We start from the raw sequence: 25,617 nt of genomic DNA, 5'->3' as shown, positions 1-25,617 counted from the left end.
GCATATTTATCTCGCCTTTACAGTGTGCGCTTCTGATGAGCACAGGACAGAAGGGAACCCTGCGGTGGCCTTGGGGGGTCCTCTTTGGGTAAAGTGCAGAGAATACAGCATGACCAGGCCCTATTCTGTGCTCTGTGGCACCCTGGGGCTTTGGACTGTTTCCAACTGGTTATTAGCAGGGATTTTCCTTTATACCTTTGTACTTTTTATTTTACATAAGTACATGTTGATTTAAGAATGTAGGGGCTGGGGACATAGCTCAGTTGGTAGAGTGCTTGCCTCGCAAGCACAAGGCCCTAGGTTCAAATCCCCAGCACTGCAAAAAAAAAAAAAAAAAAAAAAAAAGAATGTAAATAAGTGAAATGATAATGATAATTACAAGAAACCCCACCTGATAAGATAGCTCGTGGTACTGTTTCATGACAAAAATACACACACACACAAGCACGCACATACATTGGATTTCTTTAAAAATGGAGTTTCACTATAATACTCCTTCTCTTTTCCTTCCTTCCTCCCTCTCTCTCTCTCTCTCTCTTTTCTTTCTTTCCTGGGATGGAACCCAGGGGCACTTAACCAACAAGCCACATCATCAGCTCTTTTTAAACATATTATTTAGAGACAGGGTCTCACCGAGTTGCTTAGGGCCTGGCTAAGTTGCTGGAAGCTGGCTTTGAACTTGCGATCCTCCTGCCTCAGCCCCCAGAGCTGCGGGGATGACAGGCATGGGCCCCCACACCCGGTTCACTACGGTACTCTTTTCTAAGTCCCCGCCCAACACACTCAACTGCCTAGGATGCACATCCTCTCAGGTGAGCTGAAGTCTTTCCCGATGTCACTCACAGTGGCTGCTCACCACTGCCTCCTCTGGGGCTGCACAGTAGCCTTCCGGGGTTGGCACTTCACACTAATTACATAAGCAGAAGAGCGCACTTGGCCTCCTCCAAGCACAGCCCGAGCAGGACAGTGTGCTGGACGTCCCCCATGTGTCCCCTGACTTTCTCAGCAAGGACCTGTGGAAAGGGGAAGCAGGGCAGGCTAACGCCGGTTCCTGCTTGAGAAGTCCTTATTTCTGATGGCTCCCTTAAGTGCCAGTGAAATCAATGGCTCCCAGGAAGTAGGTCACACTTAGCAGGTGGAGACTGCATTCAAAGTCATCTGCAAGGCACCACAGTGCCACACAGGTGCCACACAGGAGTAGTGTCACGAGTGCCAAACAGACCCTGGGCTTGGGGTCCACAGCGTGCGCCACGGAAGCTTCAGAACAGCACAGACGACAGGCCCGCCTTGCTCAGGCCACAGCCGCGATCCTGACAGTCTGGGGCAAATACACGCTGAGTGGACTGACCACACCTTGCCACTCAGCTTGGAGACGGCTCCGTTTCCCCTTCTGATTGGTGTTCAGTTTATCCAGCTCTTAAAACTTCAGTTTCAAGTTCTCCCCAAAAGGTTCAGCCTGGCCAACCTGCAGAGGACGGTCCAGGGTGGGGTGGGGGCAGTCCTGTGTCCCAGAGCTGCGGGGCCCTGCCCTGCTCGGCCTGGGGAGCTAGGCAGCCCCGGACTGCACGGATTGCATGACAGCTCCTGTCCTCTGCTTCTGGGCGGTGTGTCCAGCGAGGAGCCCCGGCAGGAGGTCAGGAGGGAGGAGGCACAGTGAGGTTCCTATGGCCCTGGCTCTGTCTGCAGTCTCCGCTGGAGGAGCCTCATCCCCAGGACTCGCCTTCTGGCTTCCCATGGCCTCTCCCGACTCTCCACGTTGGACCTGGTGGGAGTGACAGCATGGTGGCTTTGCCAAGGCTCCTGGGAGGCCTCCCTGCGCCTGCCCTCTCCTGGCCAGTCCAGCAGCTCTCTGTGAGGAGCCTCCTCTGACTGAAGCGTGCCCTCTGCCTCCTGTGGGGCCCTGCCCAGTCCAGTCTGGAGAGCTTAGGAATCTGTTGACAGCGGATCATCAAAGGTCGCGTCAGCACCGCGTTGCCGAAAGCCCGCGGAAGCTGGCTGCCCCTGAGGGCTCTGCAGAGGGAGGGATAAGGACGCACGACACAGGGATGGGGCCGGCAGGCGTGGAGGACGTCACCAGAGAAGGGCGCTGGGCTTGGTTTGGAAGAGTGTTGTCCCAAGGCCCATGTGCTAAGGGCGTGGTCGCCAGCTCTTGTGAGGCGGTGTGTTCTAGTCAGCTTTTTCCAAGCTGTGACGAAAGGACCCGACCAGAACAACAGTGAAGGAGGGAAAGTTCACGTGGGGGCTCGCGGTGTCGGAGGTCTCAGTCCACAGACAGCAGCTCCAATCCTCAGGGCTCGAGGCCAGGCTGAAACTCATGAAGGAAGAGTGTGGCGGAGGGAAGCAGCTCACAGGGTGATCAGGAAGCGGAGAGACTCCACTCACCAGAGACAAATGCGTACCCCACACCACACCCCAATGCCCACCTCCTCCAGCCACACCCCACCCGCCACCAGTTACCACCTGGTTGATCCCATCAGGTGACTGATCACGGGTTGGGTTAAGGCTCTCAGAGCCCAGTCATTTCTCCTCCAAACCTTCCTGCACTGTCTCTCACATCCAAACCATAACATGGTGGAAGCCTTGGGAAGTGGTGCCTGGTGGGAGGAAGCTGGGTCACTGGGTGTGCTTTGAAGGGGATATGGGACCCCCACCCTGTCCCCTCTTCTTCTTGCTTCCGGTCGCCAGGAGGCGAGCAGCTGCTCTTTACATGCCCCTGCCATGAGGTTCTGCCTTGCCACAGGCCCAAAGCAGCACGGCCAGGTGACGTGGACAGAGACCTCCGAAACCGTGAGCTAAGCTGACTGTCCTCCTCCACGTGTCTACCTCAGGCATGTTCTCACGTGACAGAGGCTGAAGAGCAGGAGAGCCCATGGCTGGGTACGGAGGCTTTGGTGCACCCTGCCTGGGTTCGAACAGCACACACTGACTGTGGCAGACAGGTTCTAAGAAGTGCTGCCATGTCCCTGGCCCCTGGTGTCTTTGTGTGCGTCCTCCCCTTGGGTGAGCAAGGCACACGTGACGCTTATAGCCAGTAGAGCGTGGCACGGGTGGGGCGTCAGGTGACGGTGCTGCATCTGCCCTTTGGGCAGGCGCCCTCCCTGGCTGGCTCTGCAGAGGCGAGCCGCGTATGAGGGCTGCACAGAGTGGCCCCGTCAGCAGGACTGAGACCGTCACTCCCACAGCCTCCAGGAGTGGCCGCTGGCCAGCAACCACAGAAGCTTGGAAACAGATCCTTCCGCGGGCAAGTCTGCAGGCTAAACCCCAGCCCTGGCGGACATCCAGACTGCAACCCACCAGGGACCCCGAGCCCCATCAGTCAGCCAAGCAGCACCCACTTCCTGACTCCCAGCTGATGGGGGACCAGAGGCAGTGTGGCTTAAACTGCTACGTGTGTGCAGATTTGTGAGAACCACAGACACTTAGGGCTTGCTCTCTGTGTCACTGTGAGCGACTCGCCGAATCAGCCTCTGCCTCGGTTTCCTCATCCATCACCTGGGAACCACAACCAGACCCATCTGCTTTGCAGGGCTGGGGAGAGGGTGACCCGAGCCCACTGTGCTCAAAGCAGTGCCTGCCAGAGGCGGCTCGTCACACGCAGGTGCTGGCTGGTGTTCCCAGCGCATCCAGACTCGGGCGCTCGAGGGGCACACCAGTGTGTCCGGCAGCCTTCTCCTGTCCACCAACACAGGAGCCTCTGGGGGACGTCTCCTATCCCAGCCGTACCACCAGCTTCCCTGACCTTCCTCCTGTACTCTGCCCCCGCCTGAACCCCAACTGTCCCCGTTTTAGGTTTGGGAAGTCTGACATTGATTGATTATTTGATACTGGGGATTGAACCCAGAGGCGCTTAACAACTGAGCCACATCCCCAGCCCTTTCCATATTTTATTTAGAGACGGGGTCTCACTAAATTGTTTTGGGTCTCACTAAATGGCCCAGGTTGGCCTTGAACTTGCAATCCTCCTGCCTCAGCCTCCAAAGTCACTGGGATGACAGGCGTGCACGGCACCCAGCTCAGTCTGGCACCTGAGAGCAGGTTTCCACAGAGCAGAAAGCACCTGGAAGACACTTGGTCCAGTCTTCTCTGACACTCTACTACCCCCTCTGCCATCCTGCCTCTGGACTCTTCCCCAATGGGATCTCTCAGAAAACTGACTAGAAGTTTAGCGTGGCTGAGGTCTGGGGAGCCCAGGAGCAGAGTGCAGCCCAGATGCCTGTTTGGTTAACATCGACTGTGACGCATCCCTGGAGGGGCAGCAGAGCTCAGGCACAGTGCCAGAGGCAGCCCTGCAGATCTGGAAACAGCTCCCTCCTCAGCCCACATCTCCTGCTAGGGCCTGACGAACTTCCGGTTTCAAGGACCCTTTCCTGTTAACCTCTTCCACCTGTCCCTTCTGCAGAAATGCTGCTCATCCACATCCATCTTTCTCCAGAACACGCCCAGGGCATCTGAGCGCCTCCCTTTCTGTTCCTGCACCCACCCCTGTTCCTTTGTCCTCACAGCCCCTAACACACACGACCCCCTCCCCACCAGCAAGTCCTCTGTTCCACGTTCACTTTTACCTCCAGTTCTCACCCACCTCTCTGGTGGACGAGGCTTTCCCCCACTGTCCCCAAAAGTCAACCCCCAAACAAACATCCCCTGTGTTCACCTGTGTGTGGATGCAGGTGTTTTAGCCTGTTTTTTCACTGGCTTGGACTAAATGACCTACCCAGAACAACTGTAGAAACCTCACGGTTCAGAGGTCTCAGTCCATAGACAGCAGGCTCCCTTCCTCGGGGCTCAGGGTGAGGCAGAACATCATGGCGGAAGACTTGGGGGAGGGAAGTGGCTCGCATGATGATCGGGACGCAGAGAGAGAGCCTAAACTCTCTCTGCAAAATAGACACCTCAAAGGTGAGCCCCCAAAGAGCCACCTCCTCCAGTCACACCCCACCACTCAGTTAATCCCATCGGGGATTAATCTGCTCAATACGTTAAGGCTATAACCCAATCATTTCTCCTCCAAACCTTCTTGAATTGTCTCGCACGTGAGCTTTTGATGGACACCTCACATCCAAACCATAATACCAGAGAAAGGTGTATTGGTGAGTTCACTCACCCCACATGTGGTGACTAAGGAAAAAGACCCAAAGAGGAAAACTGACAAGCCCTAAATTAGCCTCCAGCGAGTCCTGACCCCAGGAATAACATCCCAATTTCCTGACCCACAGTAGACACTGTTGGACAACAGAGATGGCCTATCAGCCAGGTTCCTTCAGCTATTGGAGAACTGCAGTTCCTTCTCCCAGGGCCAACAGGACGGACCCCCAGTGAACTGGAAACCCCACCCCTCAGGGCGACAGGCAACCTCTTATTGATAATCTCTTACTGATACCGAACAGAGCCTGGGAACAGGAACGCTCAGGAAATGTGGGCGACTCCAACTCATGGTTTCTTCCGAAGCCCAGGGCAGAGCTGCTGGAAGAGGTGGGAGTGAGTCTGGAAAAACAGAAAGCAGCACTTCTGGGGACATCTTCGCAGAGGGGCCCTCCTCTGGGACTGTTCTACCTGTCAGAACCTCGCAGCTTCCAGAGGGCCTTCCTGTCAGAGTGCCAGGACGGGGATGCTTCTAGCGCCAAGTGGCTTCACCGCATCTACATCTGCACCGGGGACAGAAAGACAACACATCCACAGGCGTGTCATGAGCCGCAGGGTCACTTCCTGCCTCCCTCTTTCCCTGCCCTTGAGAGACACCAGGGTGGTGGGTGGGTGGGCGGACCAGTGGGTGAATAGACAGACGGAAGAGGGAGTTTCCTTGTTGGGATTCTCATAATTGGCGTGTGGTTTACATTCCACTCATCTGGAGGACGGCGATGGTAATCAGAAACAGCTTTGAGCTAAAACTGCCTCTCACTTCAGGAAGGTACTGGATCAGGCAGGGGTCTCTCCTCTCCTTCCTCTCCTCCTTCCTGGTCAGCACCTCCATCTTACCGGCCCCTCTGTCAGTGTCTGTGACCCCGGCTCACCACCATGAAGTCCTTCTCAATAAACTAAAAGGACCAAGTACATAGAGTACATGGAGTCTTTTAAAAATCAAACAGTGAACAGAAATGTACAATGAAGTTCCAGATGCCCCTCCCCAGTAGAAAGGTTGAGGGTTGTATACTGCAGAAAAGGTGCACTCCTGACTTACTGAAGTTGGCAGGGGTCGGGGGGAAGCCAGGGTCCCCTGTGTGCCAGGCAGGTGCTCTTCCCTGAGCTACACCCATCCCCAAAGGTCACTCCTAAACCTCTAAAGATGATGTTCTTGAAATTCATATCTAAGGGATATTTCTAGACCCCAAACTCTGGCCCTTTCTGATTTTACTTACCACATTTAAAGATCATTTCAAATCAGGGCAAGACCATTCTAGCCCATTCTTTAGAAATAAGCTGTATTACATTCTATTGAACCGTTAGATTAACCAGTTTGCTACTGACGGTCCGTCTTAGTCAAGTCAGGCTGTTATAACAAATATCACAACTGGGTAGTTTCAAAAGCAATATCTCCTGATTCTGGAGGCTGGGAAGTCTAGGCTTGGGGTGTCAGCAATTGGGGGTCTGGTGAAGATGCACTTTTAGATTCAAAGACGGCTTCTTGCTGCTCCCGCCAGTGACGGATGGGGACAGAGCAAACACTTTTCTCCAATCTTTTCTTACAAGGGCACTACTTCCCCCAGGAGGGTCCCATCCTCGCCACTGAATCACCCCCCAAAGGCCCCTCCAAATATCATCACGGTGAAGGCGAAGGCACCAATACGTGAGCAGGGGGCACACACACTGGGTCCAGGGCATGGACGTCTGGGGTTGCCCTGTTTTCCCGAGGCTGACTTACGTGGCCGTTTCAGGGGTGGTGTTGCTTCCCTGAATTTGCAGCTTGGAGGTCGCCGGTGGGGAAGTTGGTTTGGGGTGTAGGTCCTGCTGAAGTCCTGCCAGCCCATGAGCTCTGGGAGGTGTCCTCGCTGCCAAGAGACCCCAACCAGGGAAGCCAGGGGGACGGGAACCGAGGGCTAAAGAGATACGGAGGAAGGGACTTGGACCCAAGAGGGACAGACACGGTGCAACAGGAGCCCTCAGAGGGCAGGCAGAGGGCACCTGCGGCAGCCTGAAGATGCAGACGTGAGACCTGCCGGACGTCCCGCGGCCGGGGAGACCGAGCATCGCACTGAGCCGCCTGCCCCAGGCCAAGGCTGTCCTACCCCAGTGGCCTGTGCTTGGGGCCCTCCTCCCCTAAATCTGAACTTGAAACCCTCTCCCTCCACTGCCTCTTGTCTTCATTTCAGCCGCTCTTTTCTAATTTTTTTCTGTCCTCCAGAATAAATTAAATGAGCTCAACAAGCATTTACTGAGCTCCTACTGTATGCAGAACACTTCTTTCTCTCCAGGTTGGGGCAGCTTGGGGGACGCCAGTGTCTACGGCACCCCTCAGTCTCCCACAGACACAGAGGGTCTACCTTCCGGCCCACGAGGGCTGCCCAAGCAATGCAGTCTCAAGACGCACCCTCCTGACATGGGAGACGACTAGTCAGAGGGCAGAGGGGTGGAGGTGAGGTGGGGCCTCCTTGCCTGCACCAGTCTCCTGCCAAGGCGGGACCCCAGATCTCAGTGAGCATAGGATCCCCTGGCCTGCAGCTCTGGGCTCCACGCTGGGTGTGTTGAAGACTGGGATAGAGACTACGCCAGGGGCTGAGGCCACCAGGGTTTGCAGGGGAGGGACCTCAGAGATCCCTGTGAGCAGGGCCGCGGGTGCTGCAGGAGGCAGCGTAGCAGTACAGCCTGTTCTCTGAGGGCTCTGCATCCGCAGATCCGACCAAACATGGATGGAAAATATTGGGGTGGGGAGACTGCAGCTGAATCTATCACGCCCGGACTTTTTTCTTGTCATGATCCCCTAAACAATACAGTATGACAGCCGTTTACAGAGCCTTTACGTCGTATTCAGTGTTAATTTAGAGGTGATTCGAACTACACAGGAAGAGGTGTGTGGGTTCTTTGCAAGGCCTTGCCATTTGATCAAAGCGACTTGCACGTCCTCAGATTTTGGTAGGGTGGGGGCAGGGTTGGTGGAGCCTGCTCCCCTGTGGACACCAAGGCCCTGCTGTCCCTCAGGGCTGGTGGGGGAGGCTGGCAGAGGAGACGTCTGCAGTTGGACAATGTTGGACTCAGGCCACTGATCCCTGCACACACCCACTGTCCCAGAGGGCTGAGGGATAGAAGCTCACCTAGGCTTCTGTAGCCATTCAGTCCCCGGAGGCCAAAGCTTGGGACCTGAGCAAAGGGCTCCGCCGACGTCTGAATCACGGGGATGACAGTCACATACTAAGGAGTCACCAGGCCAGGCACTGCCCACAGAAGCCCTGCCTGTCGGGGTTCCACACCTTGGTTTTCCAGATAGGAAACAGGAAACTCCTGCTGGCAACTGTATCCAGGAGCTCAGAGCTCTCTAAGACGTGGCAGAACCGCCTGGTGAGCCTGCCCCAGGGGAGGGGACCTGGGTGGCAGTCTGTGGTGGCAGGAGGTGGCCCTGACGGGGCCCCGGCAGCCAGTTACATTAGCAAAGTCCTTTGGGGTGCCTCCTCTTTGAGCAGGCCATTCACGGATGCATCTGTAACACTGGAGCAGACCAGCTCCCTGCAGCCTTGCCCTAAGGGGAAAGCCCCCGTCTGCCCCGTGACCCTTGAAACCTCCGGCCTGCTCTGCACCAGGCTGTCCTGAGCGCCCCGCCCGGGGGTCTTGTCTGCCCTGCAGACAGGAAGACCATTCAGGCCCTCGGTGGCACCAGGGGAGTCTGACCCAGGAGGCCTGGTGGGCTCCGGCGAGGCCTCCCCTGGCCTTATTCTGGCAGAGGAGAATTACTGCCTTTACAGGTCCGTCTTGCTCCATAAACCAGAAAGCCACTTCCAGCTGCTGGGACGGTGTCTGGTGCCATCCTGTCCCAGCAGGGAAGGCTCCCCCGCGCCGTGGAGGCGCTGTGGTCTCTCACAGGCTCAGCCGGGCAGCTTTTATAGGCCTTGGTCCCCAGAGTGCTGAGCCCGGGCTGGGTCAACAGGGGTGGTATCTGCTGTACCTGCTCCTGGCTCCGGACACCGCGGCTTCCTGCTGGGAGTGGTGATCACACTGCCACACAGAGCGTGCTTTCCTGGGGGAGGGATTTGGAAGAGTGGGGATCAGTAAGTGAGATTTAAACCACATCTGATTCCAAAAGGCTGCGAGCGGCCTCCCCAGTGTTTCCACCCAGACTGTCCCCAGGGGCTCCCAGCCTCAGAGGCCACACAGCTCTGGAATCAGCCAGAAACCTGGCTGCCTGGGGACAACGGCGCACAGACGCAGACCCACCTGAAGGCCTGTGCAGCCCGCAGGCCTCCCGCCCGCGCTTCGTGTGTAGCTGAAGGTTATGATGTTTAAATATGAAAAAATGCTTAGCTAAATACGCTGGCTTGTTTGCTTTTGCTGATAGTCACAGTCTGCCCACAGAGCCCTTTCAGACCTCTTCAGTGTTTTGGAAAGTGGATAAGGGACTCATTCAGGGACGCTTAAGTTTAACCAGAGCCAGGAATGAAGCCGGAGTTCATGAAACGCGGACCAGCCGGGACCACACACGGAGAGCTCTGCGCTGGCTGCCGCCCCTCCCCCTCGGCCCTGCCTCCCCGACACACACACACACACACACACACACACACACACACGCACGCACGCACGCGCGCGTCTCTCCAGCCCTCACTCTGACAAACCGGCCTTGACTGACACCAGGAAACCCATAATCAGCATGGGAGGGTGCCTTCCTGGGCTTAGGGGGCCCTTTGTTAACCAGGAGCTGATGAAAAAATGGATTACGACAGTGTGTGTCCCGGTACTAAAGAGAGCTCACAAAAAAGCCAGGGCCACCTCAACACAGCTTTCAAGAGAAGGCTGGAGCCAAGTGGAATTGCCGAAATCACCTCTGTGTGGAAAGGCAAGGAAAAAGCCCACGTTCCCCCAAACAAGGCTGGGCGGCCCCGTGCCCGGCCTCCAGCAGCTTGGGGAGGCTCTGCCAGTGGACTGCCTGGAGCATTTGTTGATGCCACGGAAGTCATGATAGGACCCCCGGGACATGTGGGGCAGTGCAGGGACGAGATGATTGGGAGCACGCTTCTTTTAGCAGACCTCGGGGCGGAATGATTTATTCTCCTCTGGCCCTTACCCGTCCTCCGCTGCAGACTTCAAACAGAGCAAGCAGCATCCGACCCGGGCTCTGTGGGAAGTTGGAAAGATGTTAAATTCTCTTCCTTTTTTTCCTTTTGAACTTTTATTTCAATGGACGCTTCGAAGAAGGAAGAACAAGGCAGTTAAATTCAGGAAGTATTTATGGCGTCTCTGAGATACAATGAACCTGGGGGTAGTAACGTGTGGGGCGGGGTGAGGGGCAGACTGGAGCAGAGAGGCCTGGAGCGTAGCTCCCAACCCTGCAGTCCCAGGGCAGCTCCTTATTAAAGGATAATAAACCACCCTGTGTTTGTCAGCTCTCCGTAACTATAACAGATAATTGAGACAATGAACTTATAAAGGAAAAAGGTTGATCTGGTCTCCCAGTTTTGGAGGTGCCACTCTGTGCTTGGTTGGCCCAGTTCCTTGGGTCTGTGGCGGGGCAGCACATCAGGGCGGGAACTCACATGATGGAGTGAGACCATTTCCCTCACAGTCCAGGGAGCAAAAAAGAGAATAAGAAAGGGGCCAGGGTCCCACGATCCCCTTTGAGGGCAAACTCCCAGTGACCTAAAGCCCTCCCGCTGGTCCCAACTCCGAAGGGTTCCACCGCCTCCCAATATTCGCACCTTAGGGACAAAGCTTTGGGGATATTCAAGATTCAAACTATATCATTGTCCAAATCTAAGGCCCAGGGAGACATTGGTGTTATACCTGATGTTATGGTTTGGATCTTAAATGATCCCAAAAGGCCCATATGCTAAAGACGTGGTCACCAGCTTGTGGTGCTATTGAGAGGTGGGAGAATTCTGGGAGGCGGGGCTTATGGAAGGATGTCAGGTCATTGGGGACCTGCCCTTGAAGAGGATACGGGAGGAGGCTGGTCTTTTTCTCTCTTTTAGCTTCCCTCTGCCACCTGCTTCTGCCTTGATGTACTATGCTGTCACCAGCTCCAAACAACAAGGCCAAGTGACCACGGACTGCAACTTCTAAAACTGTGAGTCAAAATAAACCTTTCCTCCCGATAAATTGATTATCCCGGGTATTTGTCACAGTGATGGAAAACTGACGAACACAGTTGGCTGGCAAAGCTGGTGTGATATTCCCTGGTCCTTGTCTTCCTTTGCCCTATGCTTCTGCCCCCCACGGAGCTGGGATTGGAGTCACTTCCTAAGTGACTTCTTGCGTTCTCTCCCTGGGTGCTGCTGGGATTGCTGGCTGGAGAGAAGCTGGGCCGTGTGCCTTCTTTCTTCTCACATCCATAGTTTTTGAGATGAGATGCTTTTGCTGACAAATAAAAAGCAGGAAGCTCACGAGTTCTGGTCTGGTTTGAGACGGAGCCCACAGTCTGGAAGGCCTCCGCAGGGCACGCACGCTTCACCTCAAGCGCAGAAGGCTGGGAGGAAGAGTTCTTGCTCCTGAGTTTTCCAGAAGCTACCTGATAGCTGTGAGACCATTAACCCCAGCTCCCCCAGGCTACAGCAAGGGCCACAAAAAGGGAACAAGGCCCAACTCAAAGGTCCCGCCAGAGTGGCCACCACATACCCGACGTCCCCCTCCATCTCCATCCTGGCTGGACAGAGCCACCTCCTACCTCTCACGATGCGGTCACCACACATGATAAACTTGATGAACTTGCTCATTTCTTAACCAGAGAACTGCTCTTGAGTTGCCGTCTTCGCTCTCTTACAGAAAAGGCGTGTGACCTCCTGCCCCTGGGCTCAGGCGCCGCTCCATCCGGCCCCTCCGACTCCTGGCGAGCCTGGAGCAGCACTGGGAGCATCTGAGTGCCTTCCTGAAACTCAGACTCCCAACTGGCCCCATGGTCCACTCCCAGGCCAACCTTCTTCCAAAGGCCTCCCAGTCGGAGTGGGAAAATTGCAGCTTCTCCAAACAGGAACTAGAGATGAGGATTTTGCTCTTGTGGTAGATGTGGGGAAGGCAACACGAGATTCCCCCTTTTCAAAATGCCAACAAACACGTGTCAGGCTTTGTTAGTCCCTTTTCCATCACTGTGACAAAATACTTGAGAAAATCACATGGAAGGGAGAAGGTTTCTTCTGACCCATGGTTTCCAAGGTTTCCATTCATGATTGTGTCACTCTGGGCCCTGGTGAGGCAGACCATCATGGCAGATGGGCAAAGAGAAGCAAAGCTGTTCACCTCCTGGCAACTGGGAAGGAGGGAGCAGGGAGGGAAGGAGGAGAAAGAGAGAGAGAGGGAGACAGAGGGAGAGAGAGGAGCCAGAGTCCCAATCTCCCCCTCAAGAGCATGTCCCCAGGGACTGATTTCCTCCAAGCATGGCCACCTCCTGACATCTCCACCACCTCCCAGTAGTGCCACCACCTGGGGACCCCACTTCCACACTTGAGATTTTGGAAGCCATTCCAGATCCAAACTATATCACAGGTCCAGAAACACGGTCCATTTCCAGGTGTCTGATAAGTATTCTGGAGGACATTAGGGAAAGGAGCAACATTTTTACAAGGTGTGGTTGAGCTTGTCACGCTGACCAACGTCTGCATTCTTCTTTCTCCTGAGTGCACCCCTAGAACACGCGCCTGGTCCTCGTCACAGTGAGACGGAGCCACAGGACTGTTGTCGCTGTTTTTAGAGAAACAAGTTAAACAGTTTAATATACTATCTATGTCTGCTCTTCAGTTTGAAGATGGGGCAGATGCATTCACTCTAGAGATGGGACAAAGCCTGGAGCGGTGCTACTCACCTGTGACCCCGTGATTCAGGAGGCTGACACGTGAGATTGAAGGTTCAAGGCCAGCCTGGGCCACCTAGGGAGGCCATTTTTTCAGAACAAAAATGAAAATTAAACAAGGGCTAGGGTTTTCGCTCGGTGGAAGGAGCTTGGTGGAAGGTTTTCGCTCAGCAGCCCTAGGTTGGGTCCCCAGTACCACAGGGCGGGGCAGAGAGAGAGAGAGAGAGAGAGAGAGAGAGAGAGAGAGAGAGAGAGAGAGGGAGGGAGAGAGAGGGAGAGGGAGAGAGAGAGAGAAATCCAATCACGGACAAGCAGACCAAGTTGGTTTAAAGGTTGCACGTTTTTTATACTTGAAAACGCCTAGTGGTTTATTAGTCCACAGGTGAAGATTAACCTACTGGGAAGTTCTTTCAAAACATCGCAGATGACGGAGGAGGAGAAAGGAAGTGTTGGTTTGGGGTTTATTGATTCAAAAATCAGATGAATTGCCCTTTTATGGATAAAATTAGTACATGGATATTGATGGGGCTGTAAAGAAACAGGAAGAAAAAACATAGTCACTCTTATTCTCAGTACCCAGAAATAAACACTGGTGATATTTTGTTGTGTTCCCTTCTGGGGTTTCATTTTTAACCAACAAAAATATTGTGATTTTCATACCATACAGAGGCCTGAAAGAGTCCAAAGTACAAACACAGAGAATAGAGTCTAGGAAAATAACAGAAGGCCTTTTGGGGTTTTTAAACATGTATATATATATATATGACATTTATTTTCAACATATATTTTTAAATCAAGTATATATGAACCACATATATACCATCCATTAAAGAATATATATTATACATACACATATACTTACCTTCTAATATTTCTGGATGTCTAGCAATATCTGCTTTGTCTCTGCTCATAGTCTCCATTTTTCCTCTTTCTACAAGTTTCTGGAAACTTCTGTGCTCTCTACAATGTGAAAGAAGACAGCTTTTAGAAGGACACTGTGATTCAGCCATGGCCACAGATGCCTGAGGAACCCAAGGGCAGGGAGCGCAGGGAGAGCAAGGGACCCCAGGGATGGCTCCCTTCTCCCTGCCTTTGGCGGCTCTCTCAGACTACTGTGGTCCATGCGGGTGGGGGCAACCCTCGTCCTGCCCTCCTTCTGGCTCACCTCCCTGTCCCGCAGGGGCTAGAACACTCCACTGCCGGTAAGTGTGAGTTGGAACTCTGGTGCACTCTGGCCGCTTTGGAGGACGGACTGGCGACATCAGGGCCTCCAACGAGCTGGGGCGACAGTAAAGAGCTTGTGTGGCGTCTGAGGCCTGCAGCAGTAGTGACCGTTTCCTGGGTATGGATGAGGCAGCAGCTCCTTTGGTGGCTTGCTTTGACATGGTGGCTTTGAAAATCCTGTGTGAAAGTTTAAGTGAGAACTGGTTTTCTCGGCCTTCTCACCAGTTCGAGAAGTCATTTTGCTGAAGTCCAGCTCAAAGGAGCCAGAGTGGATTCTGTTCTCTGCCACTGTTGGAGCGTCTCTGTTAGGTCAGTGTATCTTGAGCATCTGTCCGAGTCCACAGGTACTGGGTAGAACAGGCCCATCAAAGAAGCACAAGGATGCCCTGCGCTGGCCACACTGAGTTAATTAATCCTCCAGGTGCCATGTGAGCCAGGACAGTCATGCATCCTGTAATAACACTTCGTCCAATGGCAGGCTGCACATAAAACGCAGTCCCACGAGATCATAAGAGCAAAACTTCCTCCTGCCTAGGGCCTCAAACCCACGCCACGAGGCACACATCACTCATGCTCGTGGTGGTGCTGGTGGAAACGGATCCTTCCCTGCCACTGGCAAAGGCAGGTGCAGGCGGGGCTGCTGGCTGAGGTGCTGGCTGTACTACCTGCTCATCATGCTTTTAGAGTCTCCTCCTACTTATCAAAAACCAGACTGTCATGCAACAGCATGCGACGTGACACCGCAGCAGCCTCGCGCACCTTGCTTCCCGTGGTTCTTGACGGCTGGGAGAGCCACGTCGAGTTGAGTGCTTGACCTGCGCACACAGATTCCATAGGTGCGCCTAGGAAGCTGTACCCCGCTGGAATCACCTAGGTCAGCCCCGCCCAGGACGTAGCCCCGCCCAGGACGTAGCCCCGCCCAGGACGTAGCCCCGCCCAGGGCATAGCCCCGCCCAGGGCATAGTCCCATCCTTCACTGACACACGACTGTGGCTCTACCGTTGTTCCTCCTATCAGAAAACTGAGTCCCAGCTGGATTAAATCACTCGCCTGAGGTCACTCAGACAATGGCCAAGCTGGTCCCCACGCAGCCCGGCTCCGGGACCTGCAGTCTTCGTTGCCGCCATTGTGCTACCCACCCTGCCTAGGTCCAGACACATTCTCGTAGCTGGTCCATGGCTTGTTTTGTTTGCATGAAGTTAACCTACGAAGCCATAGAATCCCCAGTTCTAAAGCAGTTGTGCTGTTGTTTGTTTTTTCCTCTTTGATTGGGAAATACTTCTGCTCAACTCACTCTGAGGGTTTATGTACCAGACCTAAGAGTCTCATATAGGGTCCACAGAGACCTGGCTCCTTGTGACGCTCTTCATGGACTTTTCAGACTTTCCCACCCCACGCCCTCCCCCCAGCGGAATGATATTCCACGAGCAGCTGTCGAGCTGGTAGAAACTGTCTGCTGTATCTTGCCTTTGAAACCTGGAATAGCAATCAAATTGTTGCTACCACAAGTCATTTTCCGTGTGCTTCTGAATCGGGGTGGGAGTGCGAATCTCACACATTTCCTAATTCTTGCTTTCTTTGAGGGGAAAATTAGCCAGGAAAAAAATGGCCTTCCTCTTCACTCCTCCACGGAGATCATTTATCAGTGTATGAAGAGTGGCAGGTTTTTGCTGTTGCTTGGTTTGGAGTTGCAACAGACACCGGACTGCTGCAAGATCCCCTTATTTCCTCCTGGAATGCATCTCAGTGCAGGGTGCCTTCCCTGGAGCTGAGTCACGGCCCTGTGAATATGGAACCTTTGGAGCCTGCTTGTACCCAGAGCCCTGGCGTTTGAGGCGTCGATGGCCCAAGTTCACAATTTCACTTCATGTGCCCAGGGTCTGCCCCAGCCCATGCCCCACTCTAGCTTGCCCAGAAAGAGGTCGTGGTATCTAAATGGAATTTTAAAACGCCAAAACCACACAAAAGAATGCGGCCCTGGGGTAGCACTCATCTGCTAGGTATGAAATCTGCTCCCAGCGTGAGTCTTCTACAAACAAGGTCAGGAGGAAAGCCGTCCTACCTTAGCCAGGGAGGGGCCGGTGGCGCCATTAACCACTCTGGCCACGGTTACCTCAGACACCGTAAATACAAAACTGGTGCTCGTGTTTATTTAAAGTTATTGGCATCGGGCTCATTCCTGGTAGACAAAGATTATCTTGTTTACAGCAGCATCCAGATGATGGACACGACTCTGTTTAATATAAATCGAACTATGCAGAGGGGGACCCGCTAGCATAAACAACTTCCCTCAAGCAAAACAAACCCTGCCAAGACTCAAGCTGGAATTCATTTATTATACAGCTTCAAGTTGACTTGTTTCAACATTAAACAACTGCAAAAGCAGAGGATAAGAGTGAGGTCCAAGGGCACAGCAAGCCCGGCTCCGGGCTTCTCTGTGTTGTGCAGGAGGTGTTTCTTTCTGGCTTTGTCATGTCACGACGTCTGCATCTCTGCAGGTGTCACTTCCCCAGGAGGTGTGGCCATGGACCGTGTGTGCTTATACGAGGGGCAAGAAGGAGTGAGGGGCCACCTGAGTTGCTGTTGTTCTTGCTAAAGCTTCTGGCCTGGAGGGTAAACCCAGATTCTGAGCCTCAGTGTGCTTAGCCGTTCGGAGATGGAGCCTGGGATTTCAAGGTGACAGCACGGAGCCTTAGTGGGGCCAGTGCTTGGCGATGAGCTGGCCTCTGCCCCAGTCTGATTCCGACAGCCTGGAAGCGGGGCCGGGCGCTCATGGGAACTGATTCCTGGGGTAGGACTCACCAAGTAAGCAGAGGCCAGCAGACCAGCCAGAGCCAGAGGGCAGTGACTCCAGGTGGCCTTGGCAGTAGAGCCCCCAGCAGCAGTGTGGCTGCAGAAGACCCAGGAAAGGGGGTGGTGACAAGGCAGGAAGGAGGACATGGATGGACAAGCTCGGAGCCCTGAGGTCCCCAAGGATAAGGAATTCCTGTGTGGGGTCAGGGCAGACGAGAGGACAGGAGGAAGACCAGGACCCTGCCCAGGACAGGGAACAATGCTGCTGAAAGGTGTCCCCTGCCCCAGGAAAGCCCAGTGTGAGCAGAGGGGTCAGGAGAGCCCACACGGTGAGGGCAGGCAGGAGGCCCACTGCCCTCCGGGTCTGTCTCCCTTCTGTCTGAATCTCCTCCAGGTGAGGACTGAGTCTTTGTCCTTGTCAGGGCCTCGTGCCCAGCATGCAGCAAATCCAGCTACATACAAGTGCCACCTTCTCTCCTGGGCCTGACTGCTGCCTCGAAGCCCCGGCACCAGGTCTTCTCTCCCCGTCCTCTGGGCTGGATGGGGAGGGCCTGTGCTCTGAGTCCTCCCCGCTGTCTAAAGGCTGCTAGGCCTCTGCTTTTGGAGAGAACCTCCCTGGAGGCTCAAGCCACCTGGAGAGGCCACCCTTGCCACCTGTCCTCCAAACTGCTCCCGCTCCACACTGGGGCCTTTGGCACCAGAGGGAGGTCTTTCTCCCCAGACTGAGCCCCCTCCACCCCCTTCTGCACCACTGTCCAGCAGCCACGGCCCCCTGGCCCTCACCTTCCCCAAGCCTCAGCCACACCTGGGCTGTGTCTGCCCAGAAACGCTCTCCCACACGGCACTCCGCCATCTGCTCTCTGCCGCGGCGCGCGCCTCCACCCCAGGCTGTGTCCTGGGGTTTCAGGAGACCTCCAGTTGGTGACAACCCCTTTTTCGCTAGTCCCACCACATTCTCGTCTCCTGGTCCTAATCACCCGCCTTCCTGGCCCCTCGACCTCTGCCAGGGCTGCCTCCCCGCCTCCACTCTGCTTCCCTCCCCGCGCTTCTGCTCCCACCTGCGGGTGTGGGAGCTGCTGTTGCTCATGACGCATTTCCCCACACGGTAATGGCTGGAAATCACAGCACCTCCCGTCTCCCATGGAGTCTGTGGCCTCAGCTGGGTCCTCTCAGGAGGCTGCCCTCAGGTGTCTTCCAGGGCTCCCGCCATCTGAGGCCCTGGGGCTGGAGAGAATTTGCTCTCAAGACGTGCCCCTCTGTGGCTGCTGGGGGCTTTGTGGGACCCCTCGAGCGTCCTTCCAACATGGCGCAGCTTCCCAGGAACAAGTGCAGCAAGGAGGAGGAGTGAGGAGGAAGACCCAAAGTCTTTGTGACCTAGGATGGCAGCCACCGCCGTTGCTTCCACATACCTCAGGGGCCGCTGCTGGGTCCAGCCCATGATCACAGTGAGGGCACCCAGACTCCACCTTTGAAGGGAAGAGGGGTACAGCATTTGTAAAACCTCCGCAGTCCACGCCATTCTCCTCCCACGACGGCAGCCAGAGTGGCCTGTGAAGCCTCAGCCCTGCCTCCGCCCCCCGCCCACTGTCTCTGCGCCTGTCTGGGGGCAGCTGAGCCCCGGAGGGTGGAGAAGGACCCACAGACGGGCCCCGTGCCCGTGCTCATGTGTCTCCTCGGACCTGCAGGCCTTTTTCTGTGTCTGCGCATCTCCATGACACCAGGTGGCCCGTGCTGCTGCTTCCTGGTGGCACATCTAAAAAGCGTCCCCGCTGCGGCCACCCACCCACCCCTCCATGGCAGGGGGCCCGACTTCAGGGACGCCGTCCGCGCCTCCCACCTCCCTTCCCTCCTCTGACTCAGGCTGGGGCTGCCTGGCCCGCTTTCCCGCCCTCCCGCCCTCCCCACGCTCCTCCAGTGGCTCACCGTGGCACTGGCTCCAGCCCCTTCCTCTCCCGACCACGGGTGGGCTCAGGGTGCTCCAAACTTTAGTCTAGTTTTCAAATGCAAACAATAATAATCCATCTTTGGCCCAATGACCCCCCACAAGACACCCGCTTTCCGGTTTCGGCTTGGATCTTAAGTGTCCCCCAAGGCCCACTTGGTAGAGGCTTGGTCTCCAGCCCGTGGCACGACTGGGAGGTGAGGGGACCCGGGGAGCCTGGTGCCTTCCTGTCGCCCTTGCTTCCCTTCCTCTGGGAGTGAGCAGGCCTCTGCCACTGCAGTCCGGGCGCCATGATGTTCTGGCACAGTCCCGGAACAATAGGGCCAACAGATTGAAGGCAGGAACCTCTAAACTGTGAGCTGGGCTCCTCCTTGTGAGTTGATCCCCTCAGGCGTGTGTCACAGTGATGGAGCGTTGACTCTCAGTCTGCCCTTCACCTCGGCCACTCTGAGGCTGGGCTTCTAGGAGTAGCCTGCCGCCTTGCGGTCTTCCTCCACCCTTCCCACCACCACCCACCTCTCTCACCTGGCATCCCAGCCTCCATGTTAATGGTCTCACGACACTGTCCACCTCCCCCTAATTGAGGCTGCTGGGGGGCTTCCCTTGGCCAAACCTACAGCACTAGGTCCTGTGTGTGTGACCTCTGCGTATCCCTGGGTGCCCGTCCACACCTCCTTTTTGACACTGTCTCCTCCTCTCCTGGCTCCTCACGTCCCTTGTTCTTCTGCTCCTTCCTAGAATGTTCTTGGTCTCCCTGAGCGACCTCTCCAAACTCAGGCTTCATCCTCACCATGAAGTACCTCAACCGAACCTCTAGCCCAGTGGACTTGCGCCCATCTGCCCATCAGGGCTGCCCCACCCAGAATCCTGTGTACCTTAACCACATGTCCAAAGCCAGACGGACGCCGTTCCTTCCATACTAGCTCCCTGGTTGTGTTTCCCGTGCCGGCAGACGGCATCTCTTCCCACTCAGAGGTCATCGGAGCCAGAACCAGAACCTTCCATCTTTCTCCCACATGTGAGCAATTGATTGATAATCCTGGAGAATAAAACAATGATAACAGGAAATGGGCTCAGGCCAGTTTTGTCGGGGACAGGAATGATGTGACTGGTCCAGAGGCCAGGACTCCCCCACCGCACAGATGCTTCCGGAATCCCTTCCCTGCGTCGCACCGTCCTTGGCTCTTCGTGGCCATGCCTGCTGCGCTTCTGCCTCCTTGCTAATGCTGGGCAAGCACCCTGACCTTCTCTGTGCCTCTGCTTCTCCCTCTGTGAGTTGGGGACAGTGACAGCATCCACTTCATGGAGTGTTGTGCTGATGGAATGGTGCATACATGTAGGTGCCAGAGAGCCAGGGCTCTTCTGTCCCCTCGTTGTCCCCTGCAGGGATGGACCATGTCCAGGATGTGCCACCTAGTCTGGCCCACTGACTAGAGCCAATCTGAGAAGTTCATCTGCAATGAGTCAGGCAGTGAGGGCGAGAGTGTTTTAAACTCATGTGGCAGTTGGTGGAGTCCTTTCATCCCTGTTGAACCCAATAAGGAATTTAAAAACCTGGGCTTACCCTTTCTTTTAGGATGGCTGATATAAAAATGTAGGAAACAGTCCTCATGTTGGTGAAGGTGTGGAGACAGCCCACTACATCAGACAAGCGACTGGACTCGGGAGCTGTGGCCTACTTGGTCCATCCCAGTCCGAATGGACTGGTGGTAATGTGGGCAGGAGGGTGTGGAGGAGGGGGCTCACTGGGCGTGGCCTGGAAGGTGCCTCTTCCCTGCCAGCCCTTCCTCCCTTTCTCTCTTTGCTTCCTGAGCCCCCCAAGAGCTGAGCAGCTTTCCTCCTCCACACCCTTCTGCCATGATGTGCTGCCTCACCTGGGGCCCAGAGCAATGGAGTCGACCATCTGTGGACTGAACCTCTGAAACCATGAGCCCCAAATAAACGTCCCCTCCTCTAAGTTGTTCTTGTCTCATATTTTGGTTACAGTGATGAAAATCTAACTAAAACAGTGGACTGTGACTCAAAAGGGAGGAATGTCCAACAGGTGCTACCACATGGATAAACCTTGAGGATGTGCTAGTGAAACAATCCAGACCCAAGGGACGAGCAGTGGACAATCCAGTGATGAGAGACACCTAGGGCCATCGGACTCACGGAGGCGGGATGGAGGGCACGGCAGACTGGGGAGCGAGACGGGAGTTGTGTGGTGGGTCGTTTAGTCTTGGCGAATGCAGGAGCTCTGGAGGTGGTTCCACAGCAGCGCCACCGTCCTCACTACTGGAATGTACCTGAAAGACGGGGAGATGGCGAGTGTAGTACCTATTTTATCCCAAATGAAAAACAAGGTTTTGAGAACCAAACTGGGACTTGGGTCTTGTATGTCTTCTGAAATTTCATTTTTCTGGTAACTCACTTTACGCAAGTACTGGTCCCAGAAGTATTGGAAACAACCAAACGAGTCCTGCACTGCACCACACAGAAGCTTCTGGAAGGGCCGCCGGGGCCCTCCTGATTCCTCACTGGGGAGCCTGCCTCCCTTTCTGTTTTTCCTGTGTTTATTTATTTATTTTTAATTAAAACAGTAACCTCACTCTCAGGGGGCCACGTGGGGCGATGGGCTCCCCCTGGCCTCCTCCAGCCTCAGGGCTCCTCGTCCTGGGTGGACCCTCCACCACGGCAGGCTCCTGTCTTGCCTGGAAGCGCCGTCCTGCTTGCTTGTCTGTCAGAGGGCGCCCCTTCCAGGAAGCCCTCCCTGATGGCCTAAGCAGCACCGGTGCGGCCCGTCCCACAAAGCCTCCTTTGCATTAAGGCACATTTAAGAGCCTGTAAGAGCTGCTCAGCTGGGCTTCGAGCGGGAGGCTCAGGCACACCGGCTGCTTGCAGGCCTCACGTGGCACGCAGTCCGCGGGCCGCTTGCTCTTTCCTCCTCTGGTCGCGTGTGCAAGTCCAGGCAAGCGACTGGTGTGACTGCCAAGGGGACAGAGGTGGGCGGGTGGGGACTTGCACTGGCGGGTTCTCTCCCCACCCTGTGTGGGTGCACACTGGAGACCCTGGAGGGGTCCCTGCCTCTGTCCCACCAAGATCAACGCTTCTGCTTCAACGGGAAGCACGGCCGTTGTTTTGGTCAGTGTTTTCACAGCCATGCGTAAAGGACCAACTAGAACAATTTTAAAGGGGGAAAAGTTTATGTGGGGGCTCATGGTGTCAGAGGTCTCATGCACAGACAGCAGGCTCCATTCCTCAGGCTCCAGGTGAGGCTGAACATCATGGCCAGAGAGTGTGGCCGAGGGAAGCAGCTCACATGATGATCAGAAAGCAGAGAGACTCCACTCTCCAGATACAAATGTACACCTGAAGGCAGCCCCAGTGGCCACCTCCTCCAGCCACACCCCACCTGCCTCCAGTTACCACCCAGTCAATCCCATCAGCTGACGGATTCACTGATCGGGTTAAGGCTCTCACAACCCAATCCTTTCTCCTCTGAACCTTCCTGCACTGTCTCTCATGCTGTTATGGGGCACAACTTAAGAACAGAGCGATCACCACTGAGAAGTCCAAATTTGAGAGTCTTTATTAAGCTGGCTGCTGACTGTCTCACACAATGCCCCAAAAAATGGCTATTGGGAGAACAGCCCCGACCACAGGGTTGTAGGGGTTCTTATACCAAAAATCACATCAATCATAAGTGTCTGTTACTATGATTCAAAATTACACATTAACATCATGAGATCATTGACAGAGGGGGAAGTGGGTCAAAATGACCCTTACCTAGGTACAAACTAAAGAATGGTTATTAACACCCACACAATCACTGTTTACATGGTACATTGTTTAGGAGCAATAGGGATCAAAAGAGAGCAATTCTTTACTACATAGGAGTTGCCATTGTATATTATTAAACATGTCACACCAAGTAACTGATGATGGGCACAGAGGCGGGGTGTTCCCATGGGAGAAGCTTATTTCCTACATAACATGGAGTCTCAGAGCAAAATGGAGTCTGTTTAGTCATTTCCCTTAGAGTCTGGCTCGTAACATTCTCATGGAGTCAGATCTGTCAGCCCCTCACAATGTGAGCTTTTGGGGACACCTCACATCCAAACCATAACCAGGGTTCCCAGGACAGATTTCTAATGGGCTTTCCGCAGGCCCCGGGGGGGATCGCCACAGTTCTGCAGGAGGGCTCCTCACCCTGGTTCCCTTCTCCCTCCCCTGCCGGTGAGATCACAATGGCTAGCAGGCTCGGAGCCTGCACTGAACCTCCAGATTCAAACTGAAACAGACTGTACCTAAACCCCTAACTGAACGTTTTTCAAAAGTCTCCCAAGTGACAACTGCAGACCGAAGGGGGCCTCTCCTTTCACCTGGTGACGGATGCAAGAAGCAGCAGTGAGTTAGTTCCAAGTGGCTCTCCCTCCTGCCTCGACACCTGCTTTCCTGGTGGCTTGCCTTGGTTTGAGTTTTGTTTTGCAAACAATGAAAGCATCTTCATTAGACCTACACTGAACTTAGGAATTAGGAAGCATTTATGGTTTCCTGTGATCACTGCGGGTATAACGTGTCAGATTCAAACCGGAAACGGCCCCGGGCCTAAATCCTACTTGAGGCAGGTTCTCGTGGTTCGTATTAATGATTGGCGGCTGGTGGGTTTACACAAACAAAGGGATATTATAATTTGGAGAATAAACCAATAAATTACAGTTTAGGATAGAAGTGCTTCCCACGAGAACTTTGGTTAATCCAAGAGGGCCTGGCACACCAGCTGCTGGATCGCCAAGGACCATGCCAACTGGGAGGCCTCTGTAGGCCACCAGATTGAGTGGGAAACAGAAAATCCTCGACACTAGGAAGATTCGCTGATGGCATTTTGAAGCCGGCTGGGAGACTCAGGAGCCGGAGAGCTGACCTACTACAAGGGAATGGACCTTTCACAGGCTATTATGTTGGGGTTTGTGGAGGACAGTGGCATTTTAGAGATGACCAGCATTGAATGCTGGCCGCACAGGGGCTCCCCGCTCTCTCTGGCTCCCCCAGGCCCCTGGCTCGTGGAGAGGTGTCTGCTGGTCTCACATTTGAATTGTTGCGAGGTATGAGCAGGCCTTTTGAATGTTCTGGCTCTGGAGCAGGACATTAGTGACAGACGAAAAGTCTCCACGAGGGCGACCATCAGAGCAGGCGGCAGCATTTCTATAAACACCCAGACAAATCGGCCGGGGAGATGGATGGTGGGAGACAGGCTATTGGAATCCCAGGCAAAGATAAACAACCCGCGGCCGAGGCAGAGCCAGGTCTTCGCCAGAGTTCGCAGGAAATGTCCTTGGGCAGGGCAGGCGCTGGCACAGAGGCTGGGGAGGACAGGCTGTGGACAGGAACTGGGCCAGGCACCCAGTGCAGCTTTCATCCAGCAAAGCCACCTGGCTCCTGTCCCCCCGCGTGAAAGCGCTCTGTCCATACCTGGAGTTTCCAGGGGGAGACGTGAGGTGGCTTTTCAGATCTGGGTCCCTGGCCTTCCCTCAAAGAAGGGAGGCACGTGGGTGTCGGTCTCAGGGCTTGGGGGATGTGTGCCAGTTTCCCTGTGGAGAGGGAGCGTGAGGGACCCAGGACATGCCACTCACTGTTTGGGGGCCTGGGATTTAAATTTTCCTATCATTATTTTATTCCAGTGTTTTCTGAAATTAGCTGGATTATTAAACAAAAATACTTGAAATATCTGCCTGCTGGTAACATGGGCTCAAGGTGACCAGCTGCCCCTCTGGAATGGGCCCAGTTGAAGGGCTCATGGACCAGGCCTGGGGCAGTGGGTCTTCAATGCAGTGACCAGGGCCAAACTGGTGTGACTTTGAAGAGGTCAGAAGCCTGGGTCCCTGGAGAGGGTGAGATGCCCAGGGCACAGAGACGGGAGTTCTGCCTGGCTTACTTTTTACTTCAAACAGTCTGTAAACACACATGCTCGCTGGTCGCTGCCCTGGGGGTTCTGGCAAGCAGCCAGCCCACCCGCAGGACCCCGGTGCTCGGGCGCCTCAGCTTTATAGCATTTGGAAGGCCACCGGATTGGAGCAGCGGATGCTGATGCTGGGAAATTCCTTTCTTCTGGACTCAAGCCCTCCTGTGCTTGCCGGGAAAGAGCTGGTTCAGGCTGAGCAGCAGCGGCAGATACGACTTTTTGTTTACTTTGGATGCTTGTAGACGCCCAGCACTGACCTCTGGGTGCCCTCTGGGTGTAGCAGGAACAGGGCAGGCCTTGGCTCAGGCTCACCTCCTCAGAGTGACCTTCCCTGACCATTCTTCCTCAAGTAAAAAAAAAACCAAAAAGACCCAAACCAACCAACCAAACCAAACCACCCACCTGGGCCGACTTCATTTAGATCTCTAACTCCATAACTCCATCTTGGCGTGTTCTTTGTCTTTTGCCCTGGACTCTGGGCTCCCAGAGTCAAGGACCCTGCCTGTGAGGTCACCGCTCCATCTCTGGTGTTTGAACAGAAACATACTAGGCACTTTAAGACTGAAATGGAGGAATGTGCTTTGAAATGTGCCAGGGCTTTGTTTGGATTGGGGAGCTAAGGCACCAGGCACAGGGGACACGGGGAAGAGGAGGGAGCAGAGTGCACACTGGAGGATCCAGGGCCTGTCAGGAGCACAGGGGGAGGTGGAGGGGGGGCTACGTGAAAGCCTTTATTGTGGCTTCACCGCAGGGGACAGACAAGGCAGCTCCCCAGGTGTAGGGTGGACAGCTTGAATG

The 25,617-nt window shown here is 54.8% G+C and overlaps 1 long non-coding RNA gene across 4 annotated transcripts; it reads right to left on the bottom strand.

The window, feature by feature from the left end:
• Positions 1 to 349: 349 nt before the first annotated feature.
• On the bottom strand, positions 350 to 10,284 carry LOC124965235 (uncharacterized). Of its 4 annotated transcripts, none has more exons than XR_007105136.1 (6): positions 9,358 to 9,406; positions 9,089 to 9,160; positions 6,857 to 7,031; positions 5,897 to 6,032; positions 5,551 to 5,642; positions 350 to 5,457 (listed from the first exon to the last, which is right to left on the bottom strand). It is a non-coding gene; the product is annotated as an uncharacterized LOC124965235 (long non-coding RNA). The 4 variants fall into 4 exon arrangements; XR_007105137.1 differs by lacking the exon at positions 5,897 to 6,032 and having other exon boundaries at positions 350 to 2,594; positions 4,712 to 5,457; XR_007105135.1 differs by lacking the exons at positions 5,897 to 6,032; positions 9,358 to 9,406 and adding an exon at positions 10,202 to 10,284.
• Positions 10,285 to 25,617: the final 15,333 nt, after the last annotated feature.

The sequence above is a fragment of the Sciurus carolinensis genome, chromosome 15, assembly GCF_902686445.1.
Source record: "Sciurus carolinensis chromosome 15, mSciCar1.2, whole genome shotgun sequence".
NCBI classification, from domain to species: domain Eukaryota; kingdom Metazoa; phylum Chordata; class Mammalia; order Rodentia; family Sciuridae; genus Sciurus; species Sciurus carolinensis.
Note: the sequence above shows the minus strand (reverse complement) of the source record. Positions and strands in the feature narration are given on the sequence as shown.